This window comes from Pelophylax lessonae (genome assembly GCF_965119305.1).
Source record: "Pelophylax lessonae genome assembly, chromosome: 2".
Lineage (NCBI taxonomy): Eukaryota > Metazoa > Chordata > Amphibia > Anura > Ranidae > Pelophylax > Pelophylax lessonae.
Window position 1 is genome coordinate 411,204,044 of NC_138769.1, and position 18,351 is coordinate 411,222,394.

General features: G+C 45.9%; 1 protein-coding gene across 3 annotated transcripts in view; it reads left to right on the plus strand.

The window, feature by feature from the left end:
• Positions 1–497: 497 nt before the first annotated feature.
• CLIP2 (CAP-Gly domain containing linker protein 2) overlaps positions 498–18,351 on the plus strand; it is a 196,309-nt gene continuing 178,455 nt past the window's right edge. For 2 of the 3 annotated variants that reach the window (XM_082245203.1, XM_082245204.1), the window contains exon 1: positions 501–834. The gene's annotated coding sequence lies outside the window, so the exon portion shown is untranslated. Of the gene's footprint in view, positions 835–18,351 lie in introns of all 3 variants that reach the window. The other variant, XM_082245205.1, reaches the window with a different exon arrangement.

The following is an 18,351-nucleotide window of genomic DNA, read 5'->3' on the forward strand; positions in this document are numbered from 1 at the left end:
GGTTCCATAAAAGATGGCAGATCTAGGAAACAGAAGTCTGTATTCTCCACTGCCTTCTAAAAACAGCTGGATGTCCCCTCCTCCCTCTGCCTACGATCTCCCCTCTGCTTCCTCTTTTGTTTCATCCATTGAGTGGAGCAGGCTGAGCTGCATCACACCAGTACACAGGAGGGTACACAGAGCTCAGCACAGCAGGACAACACATAGGAGATCTCAGCACAGCAGTACACACACAGGAGATCTGAGCACAGGACACACATTGGAGATCTCAGCACAGCAGTACACACACACAGGAGATCTGAGCACAGGACACACATTGGAGATCTCAGCACAGCAGTACACACACATAGTGGATCTCAGCACAGCAGGACACACACAGTAGATCTCAGCACAACAGGACACACACAGTAGATCTCAGCACAACAGGACACACACAGATCTCAGCACAGCAATACACACACACAGATCTCAGCACATCAGTACACATACAGGAGATCTCAGCACACTAGTACACAGGCAGGCTCAGGACTCATCGTGGTACCATGGATCCATCTCTCCTCTACTACTACCAGGATGTTACAATGACTGACACCATCTGATGGTTCCTGCACTAGATTGCCCTTTACCCCCAGGAAGGACAAGGGGTGATCTGGGCTCTCAGGGAGCTGTCTCCGCTGTGCCCACTCTGGCTACCGTTTCCTCCCCCACCAACTTGTGTCCTTTGGCTGCAGGGAGTGGCTGGGAGCTCAGAGCCAGGGACAGACTGCAGGGCAGGGCTGGGACTGGCTCATACCCTGCCTACACTGGATGCTGCTGCTGCTGACATGTCAGGAGGTAAGGTCCTCATGGCTTCATCATTCTGGGGTGATGGGGTGGTGAGATCGTGCAAGGGAGTTTCCCACAAACCTCACTGATGAAGATCTGCAACAAAGGAGCAGGCTAGATAGAATACAACCAGCGTGCTGTGTATGGGTGGACAGCTCCATGCTGCCTGTCATCTACACACTCTACAGCCACATGGTCACATATGATCTGATTTATCTATCACATTCATCTCAGGTGTAATTAACATTTACATCCCTGTGTAGGTACCCCAACCTGTGATTGTTCATTCCTTTTACCTTCCATACCATTTGTATTGTATGGGAGACTATTTTATATCAGTGCAAGCTCCATGACATTGACAATCAACACTGCTATATTCATATAGAAAGTCAGGAGAAATCTTCCTGCTGTCACATCTGTTTTATAGGGTGATCAAAGATCTATCTATCTATCTATCTATCTATCTATCTATCTATCTATCTATCTATCTATCTATCTATCTATCTATCTATCTATCTATCTATCTAGCTAGCTAGCTAGCTATCTATCTACACATAATTTGTATGTGCATAGGATATGCAGGTCTCAAGGGATGTTTTCCAGGTTACACATTTTTGTTTTTACATATAATGATAGTTAACAGACCTTACCTATCTTTAAAGATGACTTTTTCCCAGTCTATTCAAGGTCTAGTGAGATCTTTGCCTAATAATACTTTCTGAAACACATCAGAGTTAAACTGTTGACACAGTGACACCCTAGAACACAGTGAGCTGGAATTATTTCATGGATAAGCAATCCATTTTTATTCCTTAAAAATGTATGTGTATGTAGTAATGTGCATGACTCCACAAATGCAAGATTCTCATTAGCTTCCTTTAGGCTTTCTCATCTACCTCAAATCTTGTGACAGTCAGTCTAGCACTTTGATGCAGACACGCATTCAAACCATGTGTGCACTTTAATATGTTCCTAATAGTGCTTTTGGATACTCTTGATGCTGCCTATTTGTTTTTCATCCAACTGAAAATATGGATACCCTTTCCAAAATCTATTATGCCTAGTATATAACATATACATTTTTGTAAGTATTTTATTATATATATTTTCATGTGACAACACTGAGTCCCCGTTCACACTGGGGCGACCTGTGAGGCGACCTGGTCGCCTCAAAGGTCGCCGTAGGTCGCCTTCCATAGGGAAGCTGCGGACCCGTTCTAATAGGAGCGACACAAGTCGCTCCGACTTAGAAAAAGGGTCCGGAGCTTCTTTGGGGCGACCCGGAGCGACCGTCATAGACTTCAATGTTATGAAGTCCGTGCCGGCCACTCCGAGGTTGCGGCGCGCTGCTCGCACCGCGACCTTGGAGGTCGCCCCGGGAAGTCGGATCGCCCCAGTGTGAACGGGGCCTCAAGAAATGACAATTTGCTACAATGTAAAGTAGTGAGTGCACAGCTTGTATAATAGTGTAAATTTGCTGTTCCCTCAAAATAACTCAACACACAGCCATTAATGTCTAAACCGCTGGCAACAAAAGTGCCAAATTGGGCCCTAAGTGTCATTATTTTGTGTGGTCACCATTATTTTCCTGCAATGCCTTAACCCTCTTCGGCATGGAGTTCAACAGAGCTTCACAGGTTGCCACTGGAGTCCTCTTCCCTTCCACTCCTCCATGATGACATCACGGAGCTGGTGGATGTTAGAGACCTTGCGCTCCTCCACCTTCCGTTTGAGGATGCCCCACAGATGCTCAATAGGGTTTAGGTCTGGAGACATGCTTGGCCAGTCCTTCACCTTTACCCTCAGCTTCTATAGCAAGGCAGTGGTCGTCTTGGAGGTATGTTTGGGGTTGTTATGTTGTAATACTGCCCTGAGGCTCAGTCTCCGAAGGGAGGGGTTCCTGCTCTGCTTCAATATGTCACAGTACATGTTGGCATTCATGGTTCCCTCAATGAACTGTAGCGCTCTGGTGCCTGCAGCACTCATGCAGCCCCAGACCATGACACTCCCACCACCATGCTTGACTGTAGGCAAGACACACTTGTCTTTGTACTCCTCACCTGGTTGCCGCAACACACGCTTGACACCATCTGAACCAAATAAGTTTATCTTGGTCTCAGACCACAGGACATGGTTCCAGTAATCCATGTCCTTAGTTTGCTTGTCTTCAGCAAACTGTTTGCGGGCTTTCTTGTGCATCATCTTTAGTAGAAGAGGCTTCCTTCTTGGACAACCGCCATGCAGATCAGTTTGATGCAGTGTGCAGCTTATGGTCTGAGCACTGACAGGCTGACCCCCCCACCTCTTCAACCTCTGCAGCAATGCTGGCAGCACTCGTACGTCTATTTCTCAAAGACAACATCTGGATATGACGCTGAGCACGTGCACTCAACTTTTTTTGTCAACCATGGCAGGCCTGTTCTGAGTGGAACCTGTCCTTGTAAACCTCAGTATGGTTTTGGCCACCGTGCTGCAGCTCAGTTTCAGGGTCTTTGAAATATTCTTATAGCCTAGGCCATCTTTATATAGAGCAACAATTGTTTTTTTCAGATCCTCAGAGAGTTCTTTGCCATGAGGGGCCAGGCTGAACTTCCAGTGACCAGTATGAGAGAGTGAGAGCAATAACACTAAATTTAACACACCTGCTCCCCATTGACAACTGGGACCTTGTAACATGACACAGAGGAGGGAAAATGGCTAGGTGGGCCCAATTGTGACCTTTTCACTTAGGGGTGTACTCACTTTTATTGCCAGCGGTTTAGACATTAATGGCTGTGTGTTGAGTTATTTTGAGGGGACAGCAAATATACACTGTCATAAAGCTGTACACTCACTATTTTACATTGTAGCAAAGTGTAATTTCTTCGGTGTTATCACATAAAAAGACATAATAAAATATTTACAAAAATGTGAGGGGTGTACTCACTTTTGTGAGATACCGTATGCAGTGCTGTATTTTGGCCTAGGCCAACAAGGCCCAGGCCTAGGGCGGCATTTTGCAGGGGGGCAGCAAAAAAGACACCTCCCTCCACCGGAGACTCTTTTGGCCACTGGTTGCTAGAGTCGCCTCTCTCACCTCTCTCTCTCTCTCAGGCCCCCCTCCTCTCTCTCTCTCTCTCCCCCCTCTCTCTCTCACCCCTCCTTTCTCTCTCACCTCACTCTCTCTCTCACACACCCCCTCTCTCTTTCTCTCTCACCCTCGTCTCTCTCAACCCCTCCTCTCTCACCCCCCCACTCTCACCCCCCTCTCTCTCATCCCCTTTCTCTCTCTCCCTCCCCCCCCTCACCCCCCTCTCTCTCTCTCTCCCCCTCACCCACCCCCTCTCTCTCTCTCCCTCCCTCACCCACCCCCTCTCTCTCATACCCTTTCTCTCTCTCCCGCAACTCTCTCCCACCCCCCTCTCTCTCTCCCTCCCCCCTCACCCACCCCCTCTCTCTCTCCCCCCCCTCTCTCTTTCCCCCCCTCACCCACCCCCTCGCTCTCTCTCTCAACCCCCCTCTCTCTTCCATCCCCCCCCCCCTCTCTCTCTCTCTCTCTCTCTCTCAACTCCCCCCTCACCCAACCCCCTCTCTCTCTCTCCCTCCCTCACCCACCCCCCTCTCTCTCTCCCACCCCCTCTTACCCCCCCCCTCATGAGATCTCAGGGGTTCATGCTGGGACTTGAAGTCCTTCAATTTTGGAGGGAGTCACATCCGTTAAAAAGGAAGGAGTGGGGCACATTTACATAGGAGTCAAAAGGGGGGCGCCCAATTTTAGTCTTGCCTAGGGCAGCACAAAACCAAAATACACCACTGACCGTATGGATAGATTTAGTTGTTAAAGTTTATTTTTTTCAAATATAATCTAAATGTAAAACATATGAAAGGTCTAATATATCTGACAAGTGGCACACCCGTCTATACATTGCCATATATATTTTATTATTCTAAGGTAATATACTGGTTAGTTTGCATCAATGGCATATTGTTTTAAGGATTGCAGAAGTCATTGTTGCACTGCAGATGAAACCATTTAAATGTTGGCTATCATAATATTTATCTGAAACGCTAGACGTGTATTAACTATGAAGATGTTTGGCATTGGTATAACAGGAAATAGCGTGACCAGATTAAATAAACATATGACAGATATGTTTTTATATAAACAGAAAATAACTTGAGTTTTGAGTTCTTGAGTTGGCAAAAGTACGGTTTGTAGCAGGCCATCTCCTGAATCAGGTAGAGGTTTATGCCAAGTGGGCTAAAAATTGCACTAGCACTCTTGAAGGGAAGACATAAAACCTTTTGTTGGACTGCCACTGCATTTAACTTTTGAAAGCCTAAAATGGTGGCTAACACAGTTCAGAAGTTTGCAAACGCCTTTGTGACAAGTATGTAAAGTACATGTCCTTTCTAGTTGCTGCATTAGTTTAGTAATAAGCATAGCAAAGGCAGTACATTTTTGGGGACCCAGGACCCTTGAGGTTCAGCCGTAGTCCTGCACAGGGTTTGGACAGGTCCTTGAACAGGAGACAATAGAAAGTGTTTGATAACCAGACATAACAGAGCAGTGGTTGTCAAATTTCATGATTCTCCATTGATATATGCATTAGGGTTTTTCCAACTTTCATCCAAGCATGCAGCATATTTGATTGGATCCTGATTCCACGATTCTCTGCACATCAGACAAACCTACATGGAAGTATTCCAGAAAGTCAAAAAGTGATGAATCAGCAGTTCTCATAGAATTATCCATAGAAAAGTAGGGAAACAGTAAGTTCTCATACTCATTTTTCAAGAGGACTGCAGGAGTTTAGCTAATGGGTCGGTCCATCTAAAAGTGATATTTTAGCTTTTTTTTAATATGCTGGAGATTTTATATCTGTGCCTGAGTTTTGGGTCTGCACGCTACCTGTTGCCATTATGAGGGCTTGGCACTTTCTCTTCTAGATTTGTATTTTTTTGAGCATGCAACAGGAGGAACACCTAAAACTCCCAGGTTGACAGAAGGAACATCTAAAACTCCCAGTTTGACAGAAGGAGCACCTAAAACTCCCAGGTGGACAGGAGGAACACTTAAAACTCCCAGGTGGACAGGAGAAGAGTTGAGAGTTATGGCAGGAAGTGGCACTGTTGGAGTATCCAAGACATAATAGCTGCCAAAGGGAGAATTAAGCCCACTAGACACCATCTATAGCTAAAATATCATCTTAACTTCCACCCCTTTTTCTGGCTCAAGTAAGGAGTTTACAAAGTTCGTTTACCTTTTTAAAGTGAGCTGTTGGCTTTGTGGCTTTTCTGTCGCACCTGGGTGCTCAGGACCTCCATGGTATGTAAGGATGAAGAGCTTTGTAGAGCTCAGTAGAAGTCCGTGCAGACGAAACGCGTCAGTGCGGGAGCACGCTGCCTTTTTTTTGGTACATTGGGAATATCCTAGAAGTCCCCGGGTCACGCCATTTAGAGTCTGGACGTATTTGGGAAATCGTTGGCAGGATCACCCATATTGTGCGGCTCAGTGGGGACAACGTTGACGGTGGGAGAACCAGGATATTGCCTTGGACATGTTTTTCTGCCTAATTACGTTTCATCCCATGTGAGTGTGATTTTAATTATTAATAAAAGTATAGTGTGTGCATATTACACTATGGGTCCCTGTCGTTCTCTTTGCATGTGAGAGGAGAGGAGGAGTTATTGACCATCGCTCTACCAGTTGGATTTGAAGGCTAAGGTGGATCGCCATTACAAAGTGGAGGATCTCTGGCTGAATAGAGCGCTTTACCCAAGTGCTAGGGGTACGTGTGCACACTATAGGGGGGAGCACAGCGGTGTGGTGAAGGATCTTGGTGGCTGCTGTGGGATCAGCAGGGAAGATTCTGTGTTATACAGCACTGGTTCTTACTATTAACATCAGAACACTAAGTCTTCCATGCACCTCGTTCTTTGTAGGACTCTACCCTAAGAACTTTTATGGACTTTATAAACAATATTGGTCCATAAGGATCCACTTGCTAAATGTACATAGCTATATATCCGCTGCCCTTTGTCAGATAGGTTGCATTTAGCGCTGCTAGTGCTTATGTGGGCTATTGCTCTTGTACGCACCTTGTTTTGGATTAAGGATGAAGAGCGTCGGGAGATCAGCAAGAATCTATTCAACCTTTGGTAGTATGAACCCAGAAGTTCAATGCTGTCAATCCCCAACCACCCTGTTAAAAGCTGATCAAGCACAGTCTATGCTCCATCAGCTTCAATAGAGTGCGGGGTTGATAAAAGGGGTCTAACAGACCCATAATGTCTTCTTATCAGCTCCCCCTGGGATGGCAACTAAGTTAAGTAAAAGCCACCCAACATGACATGCATGTACATATTAGGCCCCTTTCACACTAGTGCGACTTGTCCCGCGATTTTGAACTGCAGAATCGCATGACAAGTCGTTTTCCATTATTTTCAATGAGCCCCATTCATATCGGTGCGTTTTGAAGTCGCATCGACTTCAAAGTAGTTCCTGCACTACTTTGCCACGATTTGATTGCGTTTTGAGCCATAGCCATAGCCATTGCTTTCAAAATTGCGTCAAAATCGAGTCAAAATCGCGTGAAAGAGTAAACTTGCGCATCTATTGCCCAGGAGTATGCAAACAACAATTGCGCCATACATATTAGGTATTGCCACATACACTGCAGTGAAACAATATTTCTAGTACCATCATTTACTGTTAAGGCTAAATTAATGGCCTGTAAAGGCTTTAAAGTGTCGCCAATGGACAGTTTTGGGCAGAGGCGTAACTAGAACATTCAAGGTGCGTGGCAAGAAACCACAAAGGGTCCCCCTGACCCCCAGCCGGGGTCCCCCTATGGTGGCCGAACACCAGGGCTCGGTCGCAATTGCGACCCTGGTAGTTCCGCCACTGCTGTAAGTAGTTTTTTATTTATGTTATTTTCTTCTTTGAACATTTTTTTTTCAACTTTATTTTTTTTTATTATTTACAATTTTTTAGGGGCCCCACTGGGGGCATTTGGTAAATATCATGGGTCTAAACAGATCTCTGATGTTTCATCTTTGACACAGAGAAAGGAGATTGAGAACACAGCCTTCAATCTCCTCTCCAGCCTCAGCTGCACGGAATGAACAGACAGGAATATCTCTGTACAGAGCTACCTGCCCATTCACAAACTGAAGCATAGTACACACAATTTACTATGCCTCAGTTAGGAATGAACAAAGTCAGTGATCGGTACGAATCACTGACTCTATTCATTAAGACAAGGAAGGGCTGGTAAAATACAGTTTACTGGTTCCTTTCCCGCTCTTCACCCTGACAGAAACCGTGAACCAATCCCTTTAATTTTCCTCCAGCACCTGCTGAAAGGCTGCAAGAGGAAAATGGAGGGGGTCTGTCCCTCTACATGCAGCTCTGCCGCCCCTCCAATCCAGGTGTATGAGGGGGGGGGGGGGGGCGTACGGGCTCCCTGGGGCATGGGGCCTGGGTTGCAATTGCAACCCCTGTACGTACCACCCTGGTTCTGGGTACCATAGCTTTTCAACATTTCACAAGCATGTGCAACTTCAAGACTTGACATATTTGATATCTATTTACTGTACTTTGCGTAATCTCAACTTTATGTTTGAGTTTGTGGTTTGTTTGAGTATACTTTATTTAAAATTTAGATTTAATCAACAGTCTTTTCACATAAAAAATGCAACAGCTACCATTTTATTCCACAGGGTCTTTACTTTCAGAAAATCTATATTGTTTTGGTAGTTTTAAGTAATATTCATTCCTAAAATGTGCTTTTCAAAATATGTGCAAAAACAAAACATAATAAAATGGCCCTGGCAGTAAAAGGGCTAAGCCTTTCAATTACAGTACAGTACTGCATAGCAGAACAGCTTAAAGTGGTTGTTAAGCCACTTTATCCACTTTATCCCATCCTGTCTGTTGAATAACCCTGTGTGCTCCTGTGTGTTTTATAAAAAAAAACAACATTTTTTTACCAGTTTTCAGAACGCCGATCGCCGCTCACATAACTCACTGGCTCTGTCCTCTCCCCCTTTGACAGAAGCAGTGGGCGGATCCGAGGATTCCCCACTGACGTCAGAGAGGAGATAGCCGGCGGGTAATGTGAGCGGCGATCAGTGCTCTAAAAACTGGTAAAGAACAACTGATTTTTATAAAACACATACACTGGGGCACACAGGGTTATTCAACAGACAGAATGGTATAAAACATTAAATGAAACTACAGCAGCTGGAGGGGAGGAGGTGGGCACTGACACACAGCAGACAGGAAGGGAGGGAGGGGGGGGAGAGAGGACAGAGGAGCACAGGAGAGCTGCAGATGACCTAGGCACGTGAACTGACCACAAAGTCAGGGCTCAGCAGCCATGATATACTGTGGTCAGTTTACAGAGGGGAAGGTATAGCCAGGCAGGATCAGCCAGGTATTTTAGGTGATAGAAGATGCCAAAATATACTGTGCTATATAACATGCTTTAAGCCAGGGAACAGGATCAATATTTATATATTTTTTTAAGTTAACCCTTTAAATCTTTGGTTTTGTGACTGAGAAGTTATTGCTGAATACTTTAAAGTGTTGACCTGACCTCACACAGACTGTTTTGGCTTACTGAGCTTCAACAACAAGTTTTTAGTCTCGGTCAGCATGTGTACTGTACCTGAAGTGTCATTTTCATTTTTTTTTACATTTAGGGGCTTTGGACAATACCCTCCATGGGAGTTACATACAAATTCTTATCTTTAAAAAGATTAATGGCTTCTAGGTCAAGTCATTTATAAGGTAGAAAGAAATGGTTAACCCACTTGATTGTGCTGTGCTGAACATCCATCCACTGATTGATTGTGCTTGTCCTCATCAGCATGTTGTTGGTAATTTTAGTCAGTATGTGATGCATCCAGAAACTAGGCAGATGTAAAAGACTCAATTATTCCAGCTCTGTAACCAATAATACACCACTAAATGTATTTTTTCACTGAATCTGACTTGGTATCAGCTTCTTGCAGTCCTTGTACAGAAGGGCTGGAGTGTGAGAGGAGGAAGCAGTGAAGGGAAGCCATTGAGTTCATTTTCTGACGATAGGCGTGCTGGTAGGAGGATAAAGCAGAGTGACAGAGGAATGAGCTCATCAGTCTGCTGATTTCTAGTTTATTGTCCTATTACAGGTTGGGGTAGGTCCAGGAAGACATGGACTCTGAAGAAGTGGGTTGATAGATACTGGGCATCAGACCGATGACATCTAGCAGCAGAAAAAAGTACTGCAAGGGATATTTCTGAACTGAAGGTTAACATTACAGCAAAATCTGTTTTGTGAATTTATCTTTTAATTGACTATTATTTGTAGCTTGTTATTCTTGGCAGGAATTTAACTTAAGGCTCCATTCACACTACCGCGACTTGTCAGCCTGACAAGTCGCGGTCCGTCGCGGTCCATTGACTGCTACAGGACCCGTTCTAATACGAGCGACACAAGTCGCTCCGACTTAGAAAAAGGGTCCTGTACTACTTCGGGGTGACCTCGGAGCGACTTGCATAGACATTCATTATATGAAGTCCGTGCAAGTCGCGCCGAAGTCGTGGTGCACGGGACTTCACAGGTCGCCCCCGAAGTCGTGCAGGAGTCATGCCGCTTCAGTGTGAATGCGGTCTTAAAGTGATTTCAAAGATTCCGTTTACATTTTTTTTCTAATTAAATAACAAACATTTCATACTTACCTGCTCTGTGCAGTGGTTTTGCACAGAGCAGCCCTGATCCTCCTATTCTGGGGTCCCCCAAGGGAGCTCCCGGCTCCTCCTTTTCATTGAGTGATCAGCCCCTCCCCAAGTACCCTCGTCACAGCATTTGATTCACAACAGCATGAGTGATAATGGCTCCTGCTGCTATCAATCTGCCCAGTGAGTAGGGACAGAGGCGGGAGAGCCTTGGCTCTCATGCACATCACTGGATCAGGAATGGGCTTAGGTAAGTATAAGGGGAGGGGGGATTTCGATTCTGTTACACAGAAGGTTTTTACCTTAAAGTGTTACTAAACCCTCGTGTTTTTTACATTAAAAACACAAACATGTTATACTTACCTGCTCTGTGGAGTGGTTTTGCACACAGCAGTCCAGGTCCTCCTCTTCTTGGGTCCCATGCCAGCGCTCCTGGACCCTCCCCCCTGCCAACCAGGCATGCTCCCAAGCCGCGGCTCTTTGTGTCCATTTACACACGGAGCCACAGCTCAGTCCTGCCCCACCCTGTTGTCTCCTGATTGGCCCACTGACTGTGATTGATAGCAGTGGGAGCCAATGGCTTGTGCTGCTTACAAAATGAGGAGTGCGAGTCTCTAGAGAGCTAAGGTTTTTGTGGACATCACTGGATCGAGAGGGGGCTCAGGTAAGTATTAGAGGGGGCTACTGCCAGAAGGTTTTTTTCACCTTCATGCATAGAATGCACGGAGGTAAAAAAAACCTTGTGCCTTTACAAACACTTTAATGCAAAGAATGTATTAGGGTAAAAAAAACCTGTAGGCTTTGGAGTGATTGTAATTGATCACCGCACATTTTTTTAGAATTATGATAAAAAAAACAAAAACATTTTTACCTGTTAAAGCCTGTAACCTATTTAGGAGCCTGGACTATGCACATTTTATTCAGTGCCTAAAAAGTGGGTCCAGCCCCCCCTACCAAAAAAAATTAAAAGTCAGCAGCTACAAATACTGTAGCTGCTGACTTTTAAAATTAGGATACTTATCTGTACTGGAATCCAGCGATGTCGGAACCCCAGCCAATGTTTCCATCAGCTCTTGGGTGCTGTGGTCGCCACCATTGCCTGTAAGGGAAACCAGCAGGGGAAGGAGGAGGGGGCTGAACTTCTGGGTGATCTTGCCACATTGAGATCACCTGGAAGTGTGAGTGGGTAGTGGTACCTGTCAAAACCAGGTCCCCATTCCCATACCCCCCCCCCCCGAAAGATGCCAAATGTGGCACTGGAAGAGGGGGGGCAGATAAGCGGAGCTTCCCCTTTTGGGTGGAGCACCCCTTTAAGGCTTTTGAACCTAGGTACAAATAAGTTAACCTCTAATAATGTTTGTCCAATTGGTGGCTACTGCTTCCATCCTGAAAAAAGGTGTTCTGTGATTGGAGAAGGGAGATTGTGATGTTTTCAGGTGCCACTTGTCCAATCACAGAACGCCTTGTATTCTTTGAAAAGAAGACTTTTCTAATATAGGAACTGCACAGTAAGCAGCTTGCTGTGATCACTGTGCTCCAGCTTCAACTATCAGTTTTACTCCTAGAACTTCAGTGACATCACTGTCAGAAGCTGCATATAAGTAACATTTTTCAAGAAGGAAGCAACAGCCACCAGGGGGGTACACACCATTGGAAGTACCTAGCTAATGCCCCAATAAGGTTTGTGCCCATACTTCAGCTTTAATATTCTAGGGCAAAATATACAGTTATAATGCTTTCTTTAGAGAGACATTCTAATCTAGTGGCAGCAAGTGTCATCAGTGACACCAGATGGTACCTGAAGCATCTGAGACACATTTAGTGGCAAGAATAAGCACTTCCAATATATATTATCTGATTAATGTTCTACCATTTAGGAGAATGTAAAGCACTCAGGTTTGTCCCTGGTCCTTTATTGCCTACTGAGTCACTGACTTGGAAAGGGAACTTTTCTTACCTCACTGGCTACATACAGGTCTGTGACTCACTAGGTGAAGTCACCTCCTAAAGCCAGGATCCTCGTGACAGCCTTTGACTTTGCATCTTTAAAGCCAAATCAGCAATGACGGTTTTCATATTTGTATCTCGACAGGTAATTGGAGGAGTGATAGTTTGGCGCAATATGGAGTTGATTTACTAAAACTATAGAGTGCTGAACCTGGTGCAGCTGTGCATGGTAGCCAATAAGCTTCTAACTTCAGCTGGTTCAATTAAAGTGGTTCTAAAGGCTGATAGTTTTTTTTACCTAAAAAACCTTCTGTGTGCAGAGCCCCCCCAATCCTTACCTGAGCACCCTCTAATCCAGCGATGTTCACGATAGCCTCTGCTGTCCCGGGACTCTCCCTCCTCATTGGCTGAGACAGCAGCGGGAGCCCGTTGGCTCACACTGCTTTCAATCACAGCCAGTGAGCCAATGAGGAGAGAGCGGGGGGGGGTCAAGCCACGGCTTATGAATGCAAGCGGACTTCCCTGGGGGCACTGCTCGCAGGGCAAGAGCCAGGAGCGTCAGCGGGAGACCAAAAAAGAAGAGGATCGGAGCTGCTCTGTGCAAAACCACTGCACAGAGCACATAAGTATAACAATAAATAACAATTTTCCTTTTTTTCCCACAAATAGAGCTTTCTTTTGGTGATATTTGATCACCTGTGCGATTTTTATTTTTTGCGCTATAAACAAAAAAAGAGTGAAAATTAAAAAAAAAAAAACCTAACTGGCATTTTTGACACTTTTGGGGGGACCAGTGACATTACTACAATAATCAGGGCTAAAAATATGCACTGTTACTATAATAATGACACTGGCAGGGAAGGGGTTAACCCTGTGGGTGATCAAGGGGTTAAATTTGAGCCTAGGGGAGTGATTCTAACTGTGGGGGGGGGGCATGGCTTCTGAAATGAACATAGAGACACGTGATCCTATATAGAAGGATCACAGGGGCTCAGTGATCATTTCAGGGAGAAGGATAATCGGCTGTGTTTACAACAGCCGACCGTCCTTCTCTCTCAGCGGGGAGCGATCGTGGGTGTCAGGCAGCAATCGGAGCCGCCTCCCCGATGCATCGACTTCTCCGCTGACGATCGGGGGCGGGAGCACGCCAGTGGGCAAGTGCGCTCGCCTGAAGGCAGCTAGGGGGCGAGCACACGCCGATCTACGTCGTTTTGCCTGTACGAGCCTGCCGCAGTAAAAATACAGTAAGCGGTCCGGAAGTGGTTAAACTTTGACAAAAAAAAACTGGAAGCTGGTTTCTATGCAGGGTTGCACCAGATTTTGCACTCTCCAGTGTTAGTAAATTAACCCCATAGTGTATAAGGATACAGAGAGAAAATTACAAGTGAATTAACATGATCTTGTCTGTGTACTTAAAGCTTAATTGCGGGCAGAAAAATGTTAAATTAAAAATATACCTCAGTAGCCACTAAGGACATAAATCTACTTTGTGCGTACCAAATGTCTTAAGAAGCAGTTACCTTGTAAAAGAAGAAGTGCTATCACTGTGCTGTTCATAGCTTTAGGAGATATTTGCAGTGCATGCAGCCGCTCTGAAGGTCCGGGGGGACTTTCAGTTTTCCTTGCCGGGAGCTTGCCGGAAAATCACTCCCTCGCGCATGCGGTGAGTGATGTCATCGCGGCTCCGGCCAATCACAGCGCCGAACCCGGAAGAGACGCCGAAGGATCATGGCAGCGCCCGCAGCGATGTCCGGGGGTCCGTGTCGGGGCTTCGTTCTAAGGTAAGTAATACATAATCAGCTAGTATGCGATGCATACTAGCTGATTATGCCTTTGTCTTGCAGGTTTTTTTTTTTTCGGGTTTACAACCGCTTTAAAGATTCTAACTCCCATCAAGAATAAGTCCTTACATTTAAAGAGCACCTGTCCTTTCAGATCCATCATGGCAGCGCCTGTTAGCGGGCATCCACTCACCTGCTGCTTCCACGTCCCTCACCTTGTTGTGTCACTGCTACATAACCAGCCGTCCCATTAAAGTGAATAGGACTGTTGGTAAGTCAACAGCAGGTCAGAGGAGGAGCAGCTGCAGGACAGAGATGACAGCAGGGGAGGACTGGGCCAGGGGGCAGGGGGGCAATTGCCCGCTGGGCTGCTCTGATGCCCCGTGAAAAGGCTGCCCTGCTTCTGCCACAGACATGCCTAAAGGATTCTCTGGTGAAGAGAAGTGAAAAGTCCCTGCCGCTGATCTACTGAGTGTGGGTTAAATACAAGGACAGAGCGCAGGCCTCCCTCCCCCAGCATGGATGGTGTAAACTGTGTCTGAGCAAAGGCCGGTTTCATGCCCCACTGGAGACTCTCCCCCCCCTGGCCAGCCCCAACCGAGCTGTCCCAGCTGCCCCCAACCGCCCCCTGCTGGCCAGATCGGGAACCCGGATTCGGCCAGTGAGTAGAGAGTACCTGGAGTGAAGCTTCAGCCTGGAATGGGGGTCAGGAGGAGGTCGGGAAGAGGAAGAGTGGGAGGGGGGCCAAGTCGCTGCACCATGGGCCTCTGGTTTGCACTTGCCCCCTAGGCCGAAAGTTGCCAGTCAGCCCCTGGATGACAGTTGCTCTTTAAAAATTATGATTTAAATCGAGTCAAGCCTTTTTGCTAGTGATTTAAATCGACTTGATTTAAATCAAATCGACCCTGCGAGTAAAACACTCGCAGGGTCGACATAGATCCATCTTTCCTTGTTTTATGGGCTATGCAGATGAAAAGTAAAGCTGCTTATGAAGCAGATCACATGCTGCCTCCAGTAGTGCCTTCTAGCTCTAGTTGTTACTACAATAATCACACAACACAAGAGATGGAGCATGTACAAAAAGACCTCATCATTATTGTATCAAGGACAGCATGATGTTTAAAGATGGTCCTGCCCTGTACAGAAACGTTGACTACCCTCCTCTGCAGAAATGTGCGTGATCAAACATGGTTACTATTTTGTTTGGAACCCATACATGATTTTGAGATGACTAGAAGACCTTGCCTTTCTGTGAGTTTATTCCAACCGTCTCTATTGTTCATAAAATATTGGTGACAGCTGATATCATTTTCACCCAAACCACATAACAAATAATTGGATGTTTAGATCTAAGTGATAGATTGTTATTAGGACATGTGGCTTGTATTTGTATTATTTACATGTACAAAGATAGAAGCTGCGTTGTAATTTCAGCCATTTTGGACTAGTTGGAAGTGATTTTACAGCGCTTGTAAACAGCCAGCTCAGTGGAGCTAGAGAGAGCCGGCCAAATTGTTCATCTCCAATAAATGGTGTAATTGCTTCCTGTTTCATTGTGCGCTTTTCAATTGCCAAATGCAATCAGAGAAATTCAGCTTTTGTTTGGCGTAATGCTGTGTTCACTTCTTTTATCAATGTTTGGTATACAGACTGTATTCTTTAGTGCTTTCTGTTAGACTAGGATAAATAAAGTTATAATATGGTGTCTTATATTATACAGTACCCAGGGGAGAGCTGTGTGGTATGTGTTCCTGCTGAGAACCAAGGCTTAATGGATTCTTTAGTACTAATATGTTAAGTGCTCTTTGTGGAGTGCGTACTTTAGGCATGTTTTGTGGGATGTGTCACACAATAACACATCTGTTAAAACATGTATACGACTTTCTTTTTTCCCAGAATATACTACTAAGAGTACTTCTTCTTCAGACCAAAACGTTTGCATGCTATTAATATTATATTTCATACATTCTCATCAATGATCATATCAGTGCACACATGTAACCAATGTCTTTGTGCTGCTTCAGATGTATGTAAGACCCAAACTGTTTTTTAACTTATTTTTTAACTTTATTTTTGAACCCCTGCCAGGGGTTATTGCGCTATTATTGTTGGTGTCATTGCTGAAGAATATCACCTTTAGAGTCCATTCACACTAACGCGACTTGTCAGGCGACATGTCAGCCTGACAAGTCGCGGTCCCTCGCGGTCCATTGACTGCTACAGGACCCGTTCTAATAGGAGCAACACAAGTCACTCCGACTTAGAAAAAGGGTCCTGTATTACTTCGGGGCGACCTCGGAGCGACTTGCATAGACATTCATTATATGAAGTCCGTGCAAGTCGCGCCGAAGTCGCGGTGCACGGGACTTCACAAGTCGCCCCTGAAGTAGTACAGAGCCGTGCCACGGTAGTGTGAATACGGGCTTAAAGTATACATGAACCCTTACCTTGTAAAACAACCCATTCTGTTTAAAATAAAAATGCAAAACCTTTTGTGTGTGTGTGTGTGTGTGTATGTATATTATGTATATATATATATATATATATATATATATATAGTAAAAATCCGGGGTGAATAAACTCAAATGATTCATGTAATTTGAAGAAGTAGTGCCAGTCCAGACTGCATTTTAAGGGCATGACAGCCCACTTTGATTTAAAGCAGGGGTGGGGAACCTTTTTTCTGCCAAGGGCCATTTGGGTATTTATAAAATCATTTGGGGGCCGTACAAAATGATCACCTTAAAAATTAGTCTTTTATATTTGGTCAAACATTTAATTAACTCACCCCTAATGTGATGGCTGCAACTGCTTCTCTTTGGTGAGGTGTGTGATGTTAGCTGGTATTGATGATGTAGCTACTCGCAACAGGTTTTCCAGGTTTGCGTCGGTCAGTCTCGACTTTTTTGTGGTGGTAAGTTTTGAAAAGAACTGCTGGCGGGTACTGCTGGTGGGTATAGCTGGCTGGTACTGCTGGTGGGTACAGCTGGCTGGTACTGCTGTGGGTACTGCTGGCTTAGGCTGGTACTGTTGGCTTGTACTGTGCTGTGAGTACTGCTGGCTCAGGCGTGTGGGTACTGCTGGCTGGTACTGCTGTGGGTACTGCTGTCTCAGGCTGGTACTGTGCTGTAGGTACTGCTGGCTGGTACTGCTGTGGGTACTGCTGGCTCAGGCTGGTACTGATGGCTGGTACTGTGCTGTGGGTACTAATGGCTGGTACTGCTGGCTCAGGCTGGTACTGCTGGCTGGTACTGCTGGCTGGTATTGCTGTGGGTACTTCTGGCTCAGGCTGGTACTGCTGGCTGGTACTGTGCTATAGGTACTGCTGGCTGGTACTGCTGTAGGTACTGCTGACTCTGGCTGGTACTGCTGTGGGTACTGCTGGTTCTGGCTGGTACTGCTATCAGTACTGCTGGCTCTGGCTGGTACTGCTGTGAGTACTGCTGGCTCTGGCTGGTACTGCTGGTTTTGGCTGGTACTACTGGCTCTGGCTGGTACTACTGGCTCTGGCTGGAAGAGGTGATGTTTCCTGTATTGGTCACAGGCGGAGTGCATTTGATATCACTCTGCCTGTGACTCACTCAGACTGTCATAACAGAGCAGGAACTATACAGGAAGCATCGGCTCCATTCTGACAGATCAGCTGAGAGACACAGACTCAGCTGCATGGGGGGCCAGAGCAGATGACTTTGGGGCCGCATACGGCCCCCGAACTGTAGGTTCCCCACCCCTGATTTAAAGGAACAGAAAGTTCACAAAACAACATCAATTTTCCCTCTCAGGGGGTTCCACCATTACTGTATTAAACTTGTTAGCTCAACCGCCTGGCTTACTCACTTTCACACAGCCGCTTCAGGCCTCACACCTAGGCCTTAGGTCTGCTCCTCAGACCAACACAAGTACCCTTTTGGTCAAGCTCCCTTGTAGCTTACTTAGCTTCACATTGTGCGTGGACTACCTCTGCCTCCTGCAGACATGTACGTTCCAACTGCCACCTGCAGCCTCTCAGTCTCTCTGAGATGGTGGGACCGCTCCTGACTCTCATACACAGACCTTGTGTCTGTAGGGTGGAGTCCTCCTGACTCCTGGGCC